Source organism: Bombina bombina, chromosome 5 (genome assembly GCF_027579735.1).
Source record: "Bombina bombina isolate aBomBom1 chromosome 5, aBomBom1.pri, whole genome shotgun sequence".
Classification (NCBI taxonomy): Eukaryota; Metazoa; Chordata; class Amphibia; order Anura; family Bombinatoridae; genus Bombina; species Bombina bombina.
In genome coordinates this window covers 31,270,401-31,287,309 of record NC_069503.1, presented here as the reverse complement: position 1 = coordinate 31,287,309, position 16,909 = coordinate 31,270,401, and the positions used below count along the sequence as shown (strand labels likewise).

Sequence of the window (16,909 nt, the reverse complement as noted above, 5' to 3'; positions counted from 1 at the left end):
AAATAGTTATAATTCCATATGAACATAAATCCCAAGTAGTGAAGGTTAAGACGTTTTGCTGAAGAGGATTTAAACAATTCCAAGTTGTTTTGCACAGCCACTCACAGTGTGATGCTGCAATAACTATAATAAGTCATTTGTCTAAGATTTAAAGCACAAGTAATTTAATCTTAAATTCTACTAACTTTGAGTTTGGATATTGACAAATTAACCTAGAGTTAGTTATCAAACTCAAAGTTAGTAGAATTTAAGATTAAATTCTGCTGTATCGGCAGTTGCTTATGCAATGTTAATTGAGTGTCAAGGTATATATAAAGATGAATAAATATATATATATATATATATATATTAATCATATATTTGGCTAGTTAGTAGCAAATGATTCATTCATTCAGAAAAATTGACTCAACTCATGTCAGTTCTCCCCCATTCAGGATGCAAAATTTAAAAGGGCATACAAGTGAGAACAATAAACATTTGGTTTGTTTAACTTTAACAGCCATTTCAAGAGACCATATGTGTTACTGCCTGAAAATATGTGATAAAATCACAACGTTGCCTGGTAGTCTGGTCTAAGTGAGATATTTTGTGAGAAAGTAACCATTTACATTTCACATGCAAATTGACCCCATGCTATGTAAGTGGGGCAATGAAAACTTGGCCAACAAAGACATATGTTATAGTGTAACTTTGAAATTTACTAAAAATACAGCAAATAAACATATTTGAATGTATGCCTTAGAATGTATTGACTGTAGAAATTTGGGAGATTGTCTAATTTTCTAATATTACATGAGTATTTACTAAGCTTGATAGGTGACTATTTTAGTCTGTCCAAAATGTTTATTTGGGTCAGAATAATAACCTCTGTATTTTCTTTTATTTTTCAGACATATAATTTCAGATCTGCATAGACAAGATTTATGCATTCAGGATGTTTTGTGTTGTCATGCTGTCCCCCTGTGCTGTGATGCGAGAAATACAGCCAGAAGGCTTTTTGGCTGTTAAAAATGAAATTTCCAAGGGCCAATCCGATAAGATATTCCAGATATACAATCAGAAGGGACAAGGTTTCCGAAGGGCCGCCCATATTCCACACCTATGATTAAACAATATAAGATGTATGCAGGATAGGAGCAGGGAACTGGCTGTGATTTTTCTTTGCTAAACTGACTGAAAACGGTTGCGTGGGATACAGTCAAGCTATAAGCAGAGTGGGCCATACTTTCTCTTATCAATTGCTATTACACTTATTTTCATATGAGGTGGGACAAGTCTTGAAGCTGAATATCATCTGGTAAAGTATATACATGCATATAAAAGGTTATTGGTAAGAACATAGTCAAGTTATAATAAATAGATTTAAAGAGAGCAGTCTGTATTTTTGCTTATATTCATAGCCCTGTGTAGGATCAAGTTTATCTTTTGTATGCTAAGTAATTTATTTAAAGCAAAATATAGAATATTTACATATATCCTAGAATTGGTTTTAATTATAAGTAAATAAGAATTTGTTCCAGTTTAAATAAATAGACATTTAAGTAACGGTTTACAGTAAGAGTATATGTATTTTTAGTATCCTAATTAGAATTGTATTAGAATCAATTGCAGCAAAATAGCTGAGTATATATATATACTGTTCTTTTTTTTTTTAATTCTTTATTTATATACCAATTCAAGCAAACAAATTGTATAACAATTAAGAGGATGCAACATAAAATAAGAGCATACAAAAATCACTTATCATATATATCAGAAAAATAAAATCTTATATCTTCGTTTATCATAAACAAAAAAAAACGAAAAAGGAACAAGACCAACACTCGTCTAGCTAATATGCTATACTCTTATCACTTGAATTGGGGGTTTTCAAAACATTATTTTAAAACACACATAAGAATGGCCATTGGTTCAATTAACACAGCACAAATCCAAACCAAACAACACAGAACAAAGCGGAACAAAACAAAACAACACAACAATAAAGAAAGAAAGGACAAAAAAAACAAAAAAAAAACCCATTTTGATCCTGTATATATATATATATATATATATATATATAACTTCCTGTCAAAGACTTACTATCAGCCCCTGGACAGAGACTTTGTACCGCCAAATTTACAAATCCTCCCTACCTATGTAGCCTGCTTTGAAGAAAGGTTTCATTATTTCCTCTATAAACTCAGCTGTCTGAATCTTAATGATCTTCCTCCATTTAGTAAAAAAGACTTTAAACTGATTCTCATTACCGGGTTCTATATTCAGTTGTTCATATATCAGTTGGGCAGTCACCTTCTGTCTAAATTCTGCTATGCTGGGATATTTTTGTGCTTTCCAATATTGTAATATTAGATTCCGAGCTACTTGTATTATAGTCGTTATCAGCAAATATTCTTCTTTCTTAAATTGGATTGGTAGCGCAAAAAAAAATATAGAAGTAAGGGTAGGGGAAAAACTTTGTGTTAGAAATCTGTTTAACCAATATGCCACCTTTTTCCAGTACTGTAATATCCTAGGGCAATACCAGAAACAATGTGTGATATCTGCCTGCGGGGTGTGACAGTGGAAGCAATCTCCTTTGGAATTTTTATCCCATTTAGCCAATAATTTAGGAGTAATATATGCATTGTTCATAATATAACTATGCGTTTCCTTCCACCGCGTATTCCTATCTCCAACTATTTCTATACTTTGTGACAGTGGAAGCAATCTCCTTTGGAATTTTTATCCCATTTAGCCAATAATTTAGGAGTAATATATGCATTGTTCATAATATAACTATGCGTTTCCTTCCACCGCGTATTCCTATCTCCAACTATTTCTATACTTTGTTTAATATTTATTTCTGTAATTTCTGGCACGATCTTTTGCCATTTGTTCTGTAGATTTTCTAAATGTATCTTACCTAAGTTTTTCATAATCATTTTATACCATGTTGCAATTGAGAAAAAACCCGCCCTATAAATTTGAATACCTATTCCAACTATTCCTAACTCCCAATTACTATCTTGGTTATACGTTAGATGATTATAAAATTGTCTTGCCTGAAGATAGCCGAAAAAGTGATGTCTCGGTAGACCAAATTCCTCTTGAATTTGTATGAATGATTTTATCATCCCAGTTCTTTTATCTAACAGTTGTACTATGTACTCCAAGCCTGCATTTCTCCAAATGTGGAATATTCCATGATTCAAGCCAGGTCCAAAATCTATGTGTCCCAGAAATGTAAGATACTTGGATACCTTATAATTAATATTGAGAGTGTTGCAGAATTTTTGCCATGCCTTTACTATGTTACTTATCACTCTCATATTTCGAATTTTTAAAGGTAATTTAGAAATTGGGATATGCAGTATATCTTTTAAGGAAAAAGGTTTTATTAAACTTTCTTCTATCTCTGGCAAAGAGAATTGGTTTGTTTGTGTGATCCAATCAGCAGCTAATTTTACCATGGTAGCCTGGTTGTATAATTTAATATTAGGCAGACCATATCCCCCAACCTCTTTATCCAGATACAGCAATCTTTTAGCTAATCTGGCCCTTCTCTTCCCCCATAAGAAGGAGTTACAATCTTTTTCATATTTCTTCAAGTCGATATTTTTGACAAAAATAGGTAAATTTTGTAATAGGTATAATAGACGGGGAAATAAATAAGTCTTCAAGATCGTAATTTTGGCTGATAGTGCTATGGGTAGTGGTCTCCATCCGTCTAGCAGCCTTTTACTTTCTTGAAAAAATTTTGAAAAATTTAAACTATACCATAATCCTGGATTGTTACTTACATATATACCCAAGTATTTAATTTGTTCTACCTCATGAAAGGGATGCTTAATCAACTGCCCATAGGGTTTTCTAATCCATAGTATTTCTGATTTTCCCTGATTGACCTTGTAACCAGAAAACGCACTAAATTCATCTATTAATTCTAATAGTACTGGTATATTTTATGATGTTCTAGGCAGAAAAAGTATTATGTCGTCTGCATAGAGAGCCAAAGAAACCCTGCCATCTCCTACCTTTACCCCCGGTAAGATTTGTCTAAGTCTTATAGCAAATGGTTCTAATGACAAATTAAATAACAAGGGTGACAACGGGCACCCTTGTCTTGTTCCCTTTGTTAACCTTATTTTTGGCGACAATTGACCATTTATTAAGAGGCAGGAGTATGGTGTATTGTAAATCAATTTCACAAAGTTAAAGAAATTCCCTGTTAGGCCAAATTGTGTTAATGTGGTAAACAGATGGTCCCAGGTAATTAGATCAAAAGCCTTTTCGGCGTCTAGTGTTACTAAGGCTGCATCATTTTCACAGTTATTTCCCTTTACCTTAATTTCATTCCAATAATGGTTTAAGGTCAATAGAACTTTTCTTATATTTTTTGAGGCGTTTCTTCCTGGCATAAACCCTGATTGATCCTGATGAATCAAGTTATTTATATACTTTTTTAGTCTATCTGCAATTATTGATGTAAGTAACTTGTAATCATTATTTAATAATGATATTGGTCTGTATGCATTTGGGTTTCCTGGATCTTTATCTTTCTTATATATTAATGTGACTGTGGATGCAAAAAACAAATCGGACTCTGCAGAATTATCCCTATAGTACTGATTAAAGAGATCACTTAACGTACCCGGGAGTTCATTTTTAAGTATTCTATAAAATTCCGCCGGCATTTGATCTGGACCTGGAGATTTATTCAATTTGGCCTTTCCTATCTCTTTAATAATTTCCTCTTCTGTTATTGGTAGATTTAGTTCCATTAATTCGTCTGGGTCAATTTTTGGTGGAGTAACTTTTCCCCAGAACTGTTCTTTTATCTTTTTATCACAAGCTCCTGCCATGTTAATTTCCTTATAATATTCATACATTGCCTGTCTTATTTTACTCACAGTAGTATACCTTGTTTCCCCGATTTTAATTGATGTTAAATATCTTTTCTCGGCCTGCCTGTTCTTCATTATTTTTGACAATACTTTAGCTGACCTCCCATGATGACTGGCAAAAAAAGCATTCATTTTTTTTTCCTGTTTGGCCATTTTTATTTTCAAGAAGTCCTCTCTTTCTGTCTTTGCCTTTGTGTAGTCAGCCCAGCTTCTCTCATTAGGCGTAATAATATAAGCTCTATACTTGTTTTTTAATTGATTTGCCAACTGCACATCTTTTGCTGTGATTTTTTTCTTCCATTTAACCATATAGGCTTTTATTTCTCCCCGGAGGACTGCCTTGGCAGCCTCCCAGAATATTTCAATCTTGTGGTAATAGTTTATGTTTTCTTCGTAGTATAATTTCCATTTTTTTATTAAAAACCTGTTAAAGTCACTATCCTGTACTAAAGATTTAGGGAAGTAAAAATTGTTAACACCACTCTTCTGTCTCCTAATCCCATCTATCTCCAGTCCAACAATTGCATGGTCTGAAATTAGTATATCCTGGATCCTAGGATTAAAGTCAAGTGAAAACATAGATTCAGTTATTAGAAAGAGATCTATCCGAGACATCGCTTTATGTGTCTTAGACTCGCAAGTAAACACTCTTGTATCTGGATTTTTTATTCGCCAAATATCAAATAAATTCAGCTTACTGCGAAAAGAGGCGAATAATTTTTCTTCCGATTTCCTGCCTATCTGGGAGTGACCAGTTCTAATTCTATCCAGCATTGGGTTGGTCGTCATATTAAAGTCTCCCGCGACAATCACATTTTTATTAATATATGGGAATAATTTAATATAGATTTTTTCCCAAAACTCTGCATCTAGCTCATTTGGGCCATATATATTACAAATTACTAAGTGTGTGTCACCATGTTCTACTTCAGCTATGATGTACCTCCCCTCTGGATCCTGTATTTGGTTAACAATTTTGTACATGAACTTTCTTGCAAATAATATTGCGACCCCTCTCTTACGTTTCGGTCCAGGGCCGGATAATATCTCGCCTACCCAATTACGTTTAAGTTTAGCGATTTCATCATCTTGTAGGTGCATCTCCTGTATGAGAGCAATATCTGGCTTATTTTTTTTTAGTAATTTTAAAATTATACTCCTCTTTGCTGGGGAAGTTATTCCCCCAACATTCCATGACAGAATATTGACTATTTTAAACTATAAAACCAGAATTCTGTCGATAGAGCAGAATAATAAACAAACAAAAAAAAAAACACAAACCAACCATTACATAAAATAAAAGCTCTTTACTCTGCAAACCATATCTCTGTACAACTAAACTCAACACCATCATAGGTTTAATACGATTATGATCTAAAAAATAGAACCTTTTTGGTGACCCGTAAGTGGTCGCCTATTGATTCTAGTGTTATCATACATTGCAAAAACTAAACAGAGCGACACCTCTAAACCTATATCTTCGGCTATAATGCACTAATGAAATCTTGAGCTTCTTTAACCGTTTTCAATGTCAAATTTTCATTATTTGCTTTAAAACAAATTTTTGCTGGATATATAAGCCTAGCCTGTACACCTCTCTGGATTAAAGTTGTGCAATAAGGGGCCATTTCCTTAAGTTTCATTTGTGTCTCCATTGAATAGTCTTGAAACAAAAGTATCCTATTCTGACCTACCATTAACGTGTTTTTCTGTTTAAATTGTCTCATTATTGTAACCTTAGCTTGAAAATTCAGATATTTTATCATAATAGGTCTTGGTTTGTTTGTGCTTTCAGGACCCCCTTTGGGTGGCCCTAGTCTATGTGCCCTTTCTACCATAAACAATGAATCTGCAATTTGCAAACCTAGTAAAGTTGGAAGTTCTTGAGAGGCAAATTTATTTAAATCCTGGGGCATAATAGATTCTGGCAGACCAACTATTTTTATATTATTCCTGCGTGACTAATCTTCTAGTTCCTCCACTTTAGCTTATAATTTTGTTATTGTTACTTCCTGAGCTTTGCCTTTCTTATCTTGTAATCCTACCTGGTCCTCCAAATCGGAGACTATTAATTCTACCTCTGTTATCCTTTTTGAAAATTGTCTAACTTCCTCCGTGAGACCACTTATATCATTTTTAATAGAATTAAATTGTGGCATTATTAAATCAGTAATTTGTTGCATAAGTGTCTGAGTCTCCTGCTTATCAGATTGTACCGTTTGTGTCTCCATACTAAGTTCTAACTCCAAGTTTTTTGTTGCTTTCTTATCGCGTTTAGGTGGTATTGCTGGCGATTTTTTTGATTGTGTGATGAATCTATCCATGTGTTTGTGATAGTGTGCTTTCCCTATTTATACCCTGTCAGTGTGGGTATGATTAATTGAACAGACCAGTAAAGTGCAAAAAAGTGTATAGATATATACACACACACATACAAACACCTATATATGCATATATATATGTATATACATATACACACACAGATAACAACCGCAGGGTGGAGTGTGCCTTTCCCCACACTATCAGGGCAGGTGCAAGTAGTGAAAAAGGGGTAAAAAAAAAAAAAAAAAAGAAACACACAAAGAAAGAAAAAAAAGAGAAAAAAAGAAAAAGTGAACAAAAAAGCTATTTAAGCGCTGAGTTCAGCTTCAGTGATCGTGTTAGACGCCAGCAATAGTTAATTCATATTCTCCTTAAACCCCTTTTGAAACAAATTTGTCAGAGCTAGCATATAGAGAAACTTTTGACATGCAAAGAGGCAGAGAACACTAACTCATATGTTTGCGGGCGTATAATCAAACAGATAAGTAATATATATTTAACCATAAAATCAGACACAGCAGGTTACCCTATTTTTCTTAAAAAAACTTCAAACAGCCCCTGCTAACAGTATAGCTACAAGATATATAAAAAAAAAAAAAAAAAAAATATCACCAATCTTTCTAACCCAGATTAAATTTTGACAGAATATTATGATAACTTGTACCCTATTACAATAAGTTGCAAAAAAAACATTTTCTTATATTCCAACTTTAGACCGTGCTCTAAAATAAGACATGCATATTCATATTCAGCTATCACTATTCCTGTAACAGCCTGAACTTTGTAAATCGATAATCTTTGCAACAAACAGCAACACAAAAAGGACACTTCTTCCAAGATCACCAGATCCTCAAAATGTCTAAGACTGTTACAATGTTACTTATCTCAGGTTCATATTGTAATCCGCTCTGCCGTGGCTTCTGTCCCCAGTTATAAGTAGTATCGCTTTAACGTAAACATATAACCTTTTTGGGCCCTTTAACAGCAGGCACCCCTTTCAGATGAACAGTTATATAGACAGAAAAATTTAAGATTGGATATCAGAGCGCCAAACAACGTAGGCAGGGTCTATGGGCAGATAGTCAAATACCAAAGGTAACAATAGGTTGAAATAATATGATTTAATACATAAGATAAAAAAGTTGGTACATTTAAAATTATGCAACAATTAGTCATGGATCCATGTTACACTTTAAAATATATATTGAAACAATAAGAACAATTTAAAAATGCTTGTAGAACAATAAATAACAAAAAAAAAACAAAAAAAAATCTAACAAATAATGTCTATCGCTTAAAACTTAAATTCTAATATGTGAATGCTAGGAGCGCTTATGCACACTCTATTTATAAAAACAATGGGTTACAATGCACAGGTGGATAGATTCCAGGTTGCTTGAAACCGGTGGGTGTGAAATGTAAGTGGCTCCGAATTGGGGTTTTGCCTATGTGTTTATCCAAAATTGTGTAAATCCTAACAGGTGGACAAAAAATGTTACAGGAATGTCTAGAACCTGAATTCAAAATATAAGACCTGAGGTTGTGCCTATGTGTTTATCCAAAAAGGGTGTAAATCCTAACAAGTGAAAAAATGTGAGAAAAATATTGCAGGGGTGTCTGAACCTTATTTTCAAAATAAACAATTAATTCAAAATAAAACGATATACAAGTGAATTTTTGACAAATCAACTAATGCAAACATAAAGCATAAATAGAACCAAAAAAAAAACAAAAAAAAAACCCAACAGCACAACTTTAACGTGTGTTCAAATGTGTTTCTGCTTGCAAACTGTGATGTGATGTGAACAAATATCTATTATAAACACTGAATAGTGGCAAAACTTTGTGATTGGATTGAAATTGAGCACAGGCTCTAAATTGATACCCTAAAATACAAATCTAAAGGGCTCAGAGTTGCTGAGCTAGATATAAGGGACTTGCTCAAAGAGCCTCGAGATGTTAATTAAAAGAGACCATATAACAACAGTGGGTTAAAAAACGGATGATATAACATAAAATGTTTAAAAGTCCAAATAAATATTCAAATTGGATAATAAGAATCTTGCTATAGTCTATCTCAATATGGATCCCAACTGCTGATTATGTAGAAATCTTCTTGGGCGGTAGTTAACAAATAATTCCAACTTGCAATGTTGTCCCTTACCTGCCAAAAAAGGAAAGGCAAACAATAGTGATGGCTTCTTAATGTGATCACAATTAAAATACTCCTTACCAGTCAACCGGTTTTTTCACTTGTTAGGATTTACACCCTTTTTGGATAAACACATAGGCACAACCTCAGGTCTTATATTTTGAATTCAGGTTCAAGACATTCCTGTAACATTTTTTGTCCACCTGTTAGGATTTACACAATTTTGGATAAACACATAGGCAAAACCCCAATTCGGAGCCACTTACATTTCACACCCACCGGTTTCAAGCAACCTGGAATCTATCCACCTGTGCATTGTAACCCATTGTTTTTATAAATAGAGTGTGCATAAGCGCTCCTAGCATTCACATATTAGAATTTAAGTTTTAAGCGATAGACATTATTTGTTAGATTTTTTTTGTTTTGTTATTTATTGTTCTACAAGCATTTTTAAATTGTTCTTATTGTTTCAATATATATTTTAAAGTGTAACATGGATCCATGACTAATTGTTGCATAATTTTAAATGTACCAACTTTTTTATCTTATGTATTAAATCATATTATTTCAACCTATTGTTACCTTTGGTATTTGACTATCTGCCCATAGACCCTGCCTACGTTGTTTGGTGCTCTGATATCCAATCTTAAAATTGAATCCACCCTTGGCAACTAGGTGCCAATATATTAGAGCTGGAGGTCTATTGCGTTATATAGTTGGCGCTTAGTTATCACCTTTCCACATATAGACAGAAAATGTCAAATAAAAAGTACCTTCTTTTTTTTTTTAACTTGCTGCCGACCAGGACCCTTCTTTCTCTATGAGGCAGATGGCTTGCCTCCTAACATGCCGTTGTATAGTCGTCGCTTAGTTGCCCCAAGGGTAGAGAATGAATACCTGTTGCTTTTTTTTTTTTTTCCTCACCGGCTTTAGGCTTTCCGTGTGCTTAGTTCACTCAGGCCGGTTTCTGGCTCCGCTTTTCTCCGTCTCCTCTGGGGCCACCGTAGGCTACGCTAGCCAGGAGCCCTCAGGGGCGAATCACCTCCATGGCATCTCCACTCTGTGCCGTGCCGGGATTGCTACCATCGATCACTCCTCGGACCAGCTCCTCAGGCGTCCCACACCGGGCAGAACTTCAAGCCTGCGTTCTCTTCAGGTCCTCCACTTTTCCGGTCCACTCAGTGGCTTTAAATCCTCACACTGACAACGGCACCTTACGGTCTTGTTGTAGTCCCGTCTCATCTACCTGTGTGGTCGGTGCTTTGTCTTTGGTACCTGTTCGTCGCTTGTAGAGATAGGTAGTAGAGCAGCTTCTGCCACAAAGCTTAAATTGGCATGTAGCGACCTCCGCATCTGGGACCCAATGGTCCGTTATCCAAGCCGGTAGTGACCGGCAAAGGCGTCCTATGATGTGGGGAGTTGTTGCTGGGCCCAGAGAGCCTAGTAGAGAGTCTTAGCAGCGTGCTCACTCTCCTTCCCCCAACCGGAAGTCGCCATATATATACTGTTCTATTGTTCATATAAGCACTATTAAAATAGTACCAGTCTGAATGTTTTAGTGGTTTATACTTTAGTCTCATTGTGTTAATTGAATGAAAGGCTATTGTAAGTAAGGCTAATTTTAAGGGTAAACTGGTATGAACTCTGCATACCATATTTTAATAGTTTTTAAACGCATATGATATTGATTCATATTCTGGTATCACAAATATATTCCAATGTATTCATAGACATTAACTAATAAAAATAATTCAGGTATTTATATTCATTTTATGGTTTCTAGTAGATGCATATTGATTGAGGGTTTATTTTTAAAAGGATAATTATTAAATATATTGTATATAGACTGACATATTATTTGGAGAGCACTACTGAGATTCTTATAATTATACTGACATGAGGATGGTGGATGACACCTCTCATGCCCAGAATACAGATGTACTTGTTCCCTGGCTGAGAACATTATCCACACACACCTTATATAATGTGGCCCTATAACTTGTTTTCATCAGGAATTAGTAATTTATGTTGCTATGATGTAGTAATGTTTACATTCTATCTCATCCTTTTTAATTTGTGATTGACAGGTAAGTAAATTTAAAAATACCAAACGGAAGACATTTTTGAGTATAAAAAAATGTTTTTTATTAAGATGGATTATATTATTAACAGTCTTATTTTTCTTTATTCCATTTCTTTTTATGTAGACAAACACGTGAATAGTTCATATCTATCCTTTACTAAAGGGAGCATCAGAATGATACCGCAAACTCCAAAAATCTTAGACACCAATGACTATTCACAAACATTGGGGAAATCACAGCAGATATTTAAAGAAGATGATGAATTGGAAGGAACTGGGCAGCAATCATTATTTACAGAGAGTAATTTAGTCATCAAACTAGAGGACATTTATGCCTTATCTAGTGAAATGATTATCCCAGAAGATAAACCACACACATTTACTGAGTACTCAAAACAGTTTAAAGAAGGCACAAGTCTACAGTCTAACCAAATGATTCATACAACGGAAAAACCTTTCAAATCTACAGAATGTGAAAAAAGCTTTAGTTTGAAGTCTCGTCTTCTAGAACACCACAAATTTCACACAGGTGAGAAGCCAAACATATGTACGCAGTGCGGCAAATGTTTTACACAAATTGATCATCTGAAAAGTCATGAAAGGATTCACACAGGAGAAAAAACTTTCACATGTACTGAGTGTGGAAAAAGTTTTACACAAAAGAGGTATCTGAAAAGTCATGAAAGAATTCACACAGGAGAAAAGCCGTTCACATGTACAGATTGTGGAAAAAGTTTTACACACCAGAGTGATCTGAAAAATCATAAAAGGATTCACACAGGAGAAAAGCCTTGCACATGTACAGAGTGTGGAAAAAGTTTTACACAAAAGAGTAATCTGAAAACTCATGAAAAGATTCACACAGGAGAAAAACCTTTCACATGTACAGAGTGTGGGAAATCTTTTACAGTAAAGAGTGATCTGAAAAATCATGAAAGGATTCACACAGGAGAAAAGCCGTTCACATGTACAGAGTGTGGAAAAAGTTTTACACAAAAGAGTGATCTGAAAAATCATGAAAGGATTCACACCGGAGAAAAGCCTTTCACATGTACAGAGTGTGGAAAAAGTTTTACACGAATGGATAGTCTGAAAACTCATGAAAGGATTCACACAGGAGAAAAGATTTTCACATGTACAGAGTGTGGAAAAAGTTTTACACGAATAGATAATCTGAAAACTCATGAAAGGAGCCACACAGGAGTAAAGCCGTTCACATGTACAGAGTGTGGAAAAAGTTTTACACAAAAGAGTGATCTGAAAAATCATGAAAGGTTTCACACCGGAGAAAAGCCTTTCACATGTACAGAGTGTGGAAAAAGTTTTGCACGAATGGATAGTCTGAAAACTCATGAAAGGATTCACACAGGAGAAAAGATTTTCACATGTACAGAGTGTGGAAAAAGTTTTACACGAATAGATAATCTGAAAACTCATGAAAGGAGCCACACAGGAGTAAAGCCGTTCACATGTACAGAGTGTGGAAAAAGTTTTACACAAAAGAGTGATCTGAAAAATCATGAAAGGATTCACACCGGAGAAAAGCCTTTCACATGTACAGAGTGTGGAAAAAGTTTTACACGAATGGATAGTCTGAAAACTCATGAAAGGATTCACACAGGAGAAAAGATTTTCACATGTACAGAGTGTGGAAAAAGTTTTACACGAATAGATAATCTGAAAACTCATGAAAGGAGCCACACAGGAGTAAAGCCGTTCACATGTACAGAGTGTGGAAAAAGTTTTACACAAAAGAGTGATCTGAAAAATCATGAAAGGATTCACACCGGAGAAAAGCCTTTCACATGTACAGAGTGTGGAAAAAGTTTTACACGAATAGATAATCTGAAAACTCATGAAAGGAGCCACACAGGAGTAAAGCCGTTCACATGTACAGAGTGTGGAAAAAGTTTTACAAAAAAGAGTGATCTGAAAAATCATGAAATGATTCACACCGGAGAAAAGCCTTTCACATGTACAGAGTGTGGAAAAAGTTTTAAACAAATTAAATTTCTGAAAACTCATGAATTGATTCACACAGGAGAAAAGATTTTCACATGTACAGAGTGTGGAAAAAGTTTTAAACAAATTAAATTTCTGAAAACTCATGAATTGATTCACAATGGAAGAAACCTTTAACATGATTGGAAAGTGGAAAAAGGTTTTTATTGAAATGAAGTATCACAAAACCCAAATATTTACTCGCAAATAAATTTTATATACACAGTGTACAAACCTTTTTACATTTATCCTAAACAGGACAAACTCTCTAAATAGAAGCATCAAAAAGGATCCTATTGTAAATAATACTTTCTAAATCCCAGTTATAAAAACCCTAAGATTTGAAGTGCTCTCCTGCTGTCCTTTGTTCCTTTATATATATGCACCTCAGTTTCTCTCATATCAAAGTGATAGAATACAAACACCACACAGGAATATACAGATCTGTCCTCATACTGACCAGTTTACACAACCATTCACCACTAAAGCACCCCAATATTGTTTATTAATATGTCAGTGTTAGGAGTTGTACGTTTGTTTTACATAGGGGAGGAAATAATTACATGAATAGAGTGTTAGAGAATTATATAAACAAGAACATCAGTCTCAAATGATTGACATCTGGGAGATATATTTATTGTGCACATCATGTGGATAAACCTTTTCTTATAGCAATAGATGCTTAGCATTGTACATGTTATATACCAGAGGAATTACTGAGGGGGAACTGATTTTATTTAATTAGACACAATATCAGTAACCGGTACATATGTGATCATAATCAGTTTAATTTAAATGGCTACTATAACCTACATGTATACTGGGTATGTAATATGTGTGTCATGTGATCATAATCAGTTTAATTTAAATGGCTACTATAACCTACATGTATACTGGGTATGTAATATGTATGTCATGTTCTGTAACTTGATATTATGTCTGTTAGATGTTTTCATGTTAGTTAGAAGCCACAAGAACTGATAATAGCACATACTGTATATATAAAGGGAACATTATATGTCTTTTTTATATATATATCTTTTATTTTGATTGTCAGGATAATAAACAAAACAAAAAAGTATGCATTTAGCCATACAAGGCTCTGTGTAGCTTGTATATAAAAAGAAAATCCACACATTAATTACATAGGAAAATGTAATCCATATCCTGACATTTTATACATATTATATTGACAGTGAACAGAACAAGAATATCCAGCTTTTACTGGACAAGGTGAAATCATGGCATTATACACACTTTAAGGGCGAGAGGGGATGGGCAGGGAAAAAAAAGCAAAAGGGGAAAGTTTCCTTCTTCCTCTCCCCCCCCCCCCATATCCAAAAAAGTGCAATAGTATCCTAAGAAATGAAATTACCTCCACTTCAGCCTCCACTACCACAGTCTCTATACCTGAATCCAAAAATTTGATAGCTCAGTACCAAAATACTGGAAATATCTCCCTTAGTATCAAACCCTCAAAGTATTCAGATTTATGAAACACTTTAGTAAGTATATATTGTGTGGAAATAGGATATGACTGAATAATTTTCATCCATTTATTAAAAAAATGTTGTACTTAATTGTTATGTATATTTGATATATTATGTTGCTCAAAAATGATCTGTAGTTTAACTGCTTCAATAAATACTCTGAAGGACTAGGTTTCTTATTCTTCCAATTTCTCAATATCAGATTGCGGACTACTAAAATAATCGTATTAAGTCCTGACTCTGTTCTTCTATAGTTAAATGGATGATAACTCTTGGTACAAAGAGAAAATGCTCCAATGTACATTTGTTTAACCAGAAATTTACTTTCTGCCAAAATTGTCTTTTTTGGGGGCAATACCAAAAGCAGTGGAGCAAATCTGCCCCAGGCATATAACATTTATAACAAAGACCTAATTGTCCTGATGTCCATTTAGCTAGTCTCTTTGGTGAAATATAGGAATTGTTAAGGAGCTTTAGATGTGATTGCTTCCAGGAGAAATGAAGAGGAGCTGCGTTTAGCCATTTAATGCCCCTCTTGATATTATCATAATTAATCTCTTCAAAATGTTTAGACCAATATAGTGGAAACTGCTCTAGATTTAACTAACCTTGCTTTGCCAGTAGAATCTTGTATAGTAATGATATTGATTGGTTTCCTTGTCTATATATATTGATATAATCCCCAATTATTTAAAAAATTTTCGACCAGATTCCTATCTGCAATTTTTTGTTTAAAAAATGTTGAAGCTGCAAATATGCATAGAAACTCTTATTAGATAGATTATATTCAGCAGTAATATTCTCAAATGTTCTCATATTGAGCCTCTCATCGAGAAATTGTACTATACTTGTAAGACCCTTTTCGGCCCATCTTCTAAATATCATATACTGGCACCCTGGTAAAAATTCAGAATTTCCTCTAACTGGTAAAAAACTGACATATGGAAATTAATCTTCAAACGGGCGAATAATTGCTGCGATGCTTTGGCCACATTATAAAAACTAATGGCAATCTTAATATTGTCCGGAAGTTGCAAATGAGGACAATGTAAAATTGCTTTAAGAGAAATTGGTTGTATAAGATTATCTTCGATTATTGAATTGGTCAGATAATTTGAGGATAGAAGCCATTCAACTCCATAACGTGCTAAAATAACAATATTATATGTCCTTATATCAGGAAATGCTAAACCTCCAAATTCCTTGAACTGTGATAATTTTACTATCGCAAGCATGTTAGATCCCTAATATCTTTATCCTTGATAAATAAAGGGAGATTGTTCATAATATATATTATTTGGGGGAAGAGGATCGTTTTGATCAACATCACTTTAGCTGATAATGGGATCAGAAAAAGGGTCCAATGTTGCAACTTCAATGTTATATGTGTAAAATTAAGTTTATACCACATTTTATTCAGATCCTTATGTAGTTTAATTCTCAAATATCTAAAACTCTCAACCTCTTTTAGATTATGCTGTTTCAAACTATCTTTGTTTCTATATATCCAAAGAATCTCTGATTTTGTGGTATTAACCTTATATCCTGAGATTGCACTAAATAAGTCCAATGACCTCAGGGCTATTGGTATGTTTATACTAGTGTTTTTGAAGTATAGTAGCAAATCATCAGCATAAAGTGATAGAACACATTTTTGACTCCCGAAATGTATTCCTTCTAGTTCTTGTCTTAAGTAAATTGCTAACGGCTCTAGGCTACATTAAAGAGGAGGGGAGAAAGTGGGCATCCCTGTCGTGTCCCCTTCTCTAATTTAAAGAAAGGTGTTTGACTATTATTAACCAGAATAGCTGAAATCGGATAATTATATATGGTTTTAATAAAATTTATCAAATTCCCCCAAAAAAACAAAGTTAAACAAAGCGTTATATAAATGTTCCCAAATTATGGAATTAAAAGCCTTCTCGGCATCAACCATCACCATAGCAAGGTCCTGTTTAGATACTAGTTTATCCCG

At 34.1% G+C, this 16,909-nt stretch overlaps 1 pseudogene; it reads left to right on the top strand.

The window, feature by feature from the left end:
* Positions 1-15,102, top strand: part of LOC128659756 (zinc finger protein 721-like) — a 96,488-nt pseudogene extending 81,386 nt beyond the window's left edge.
* The last annotated feature ends 1,807 nt before the right edge of the window (positions 15,103-16,909 follow it).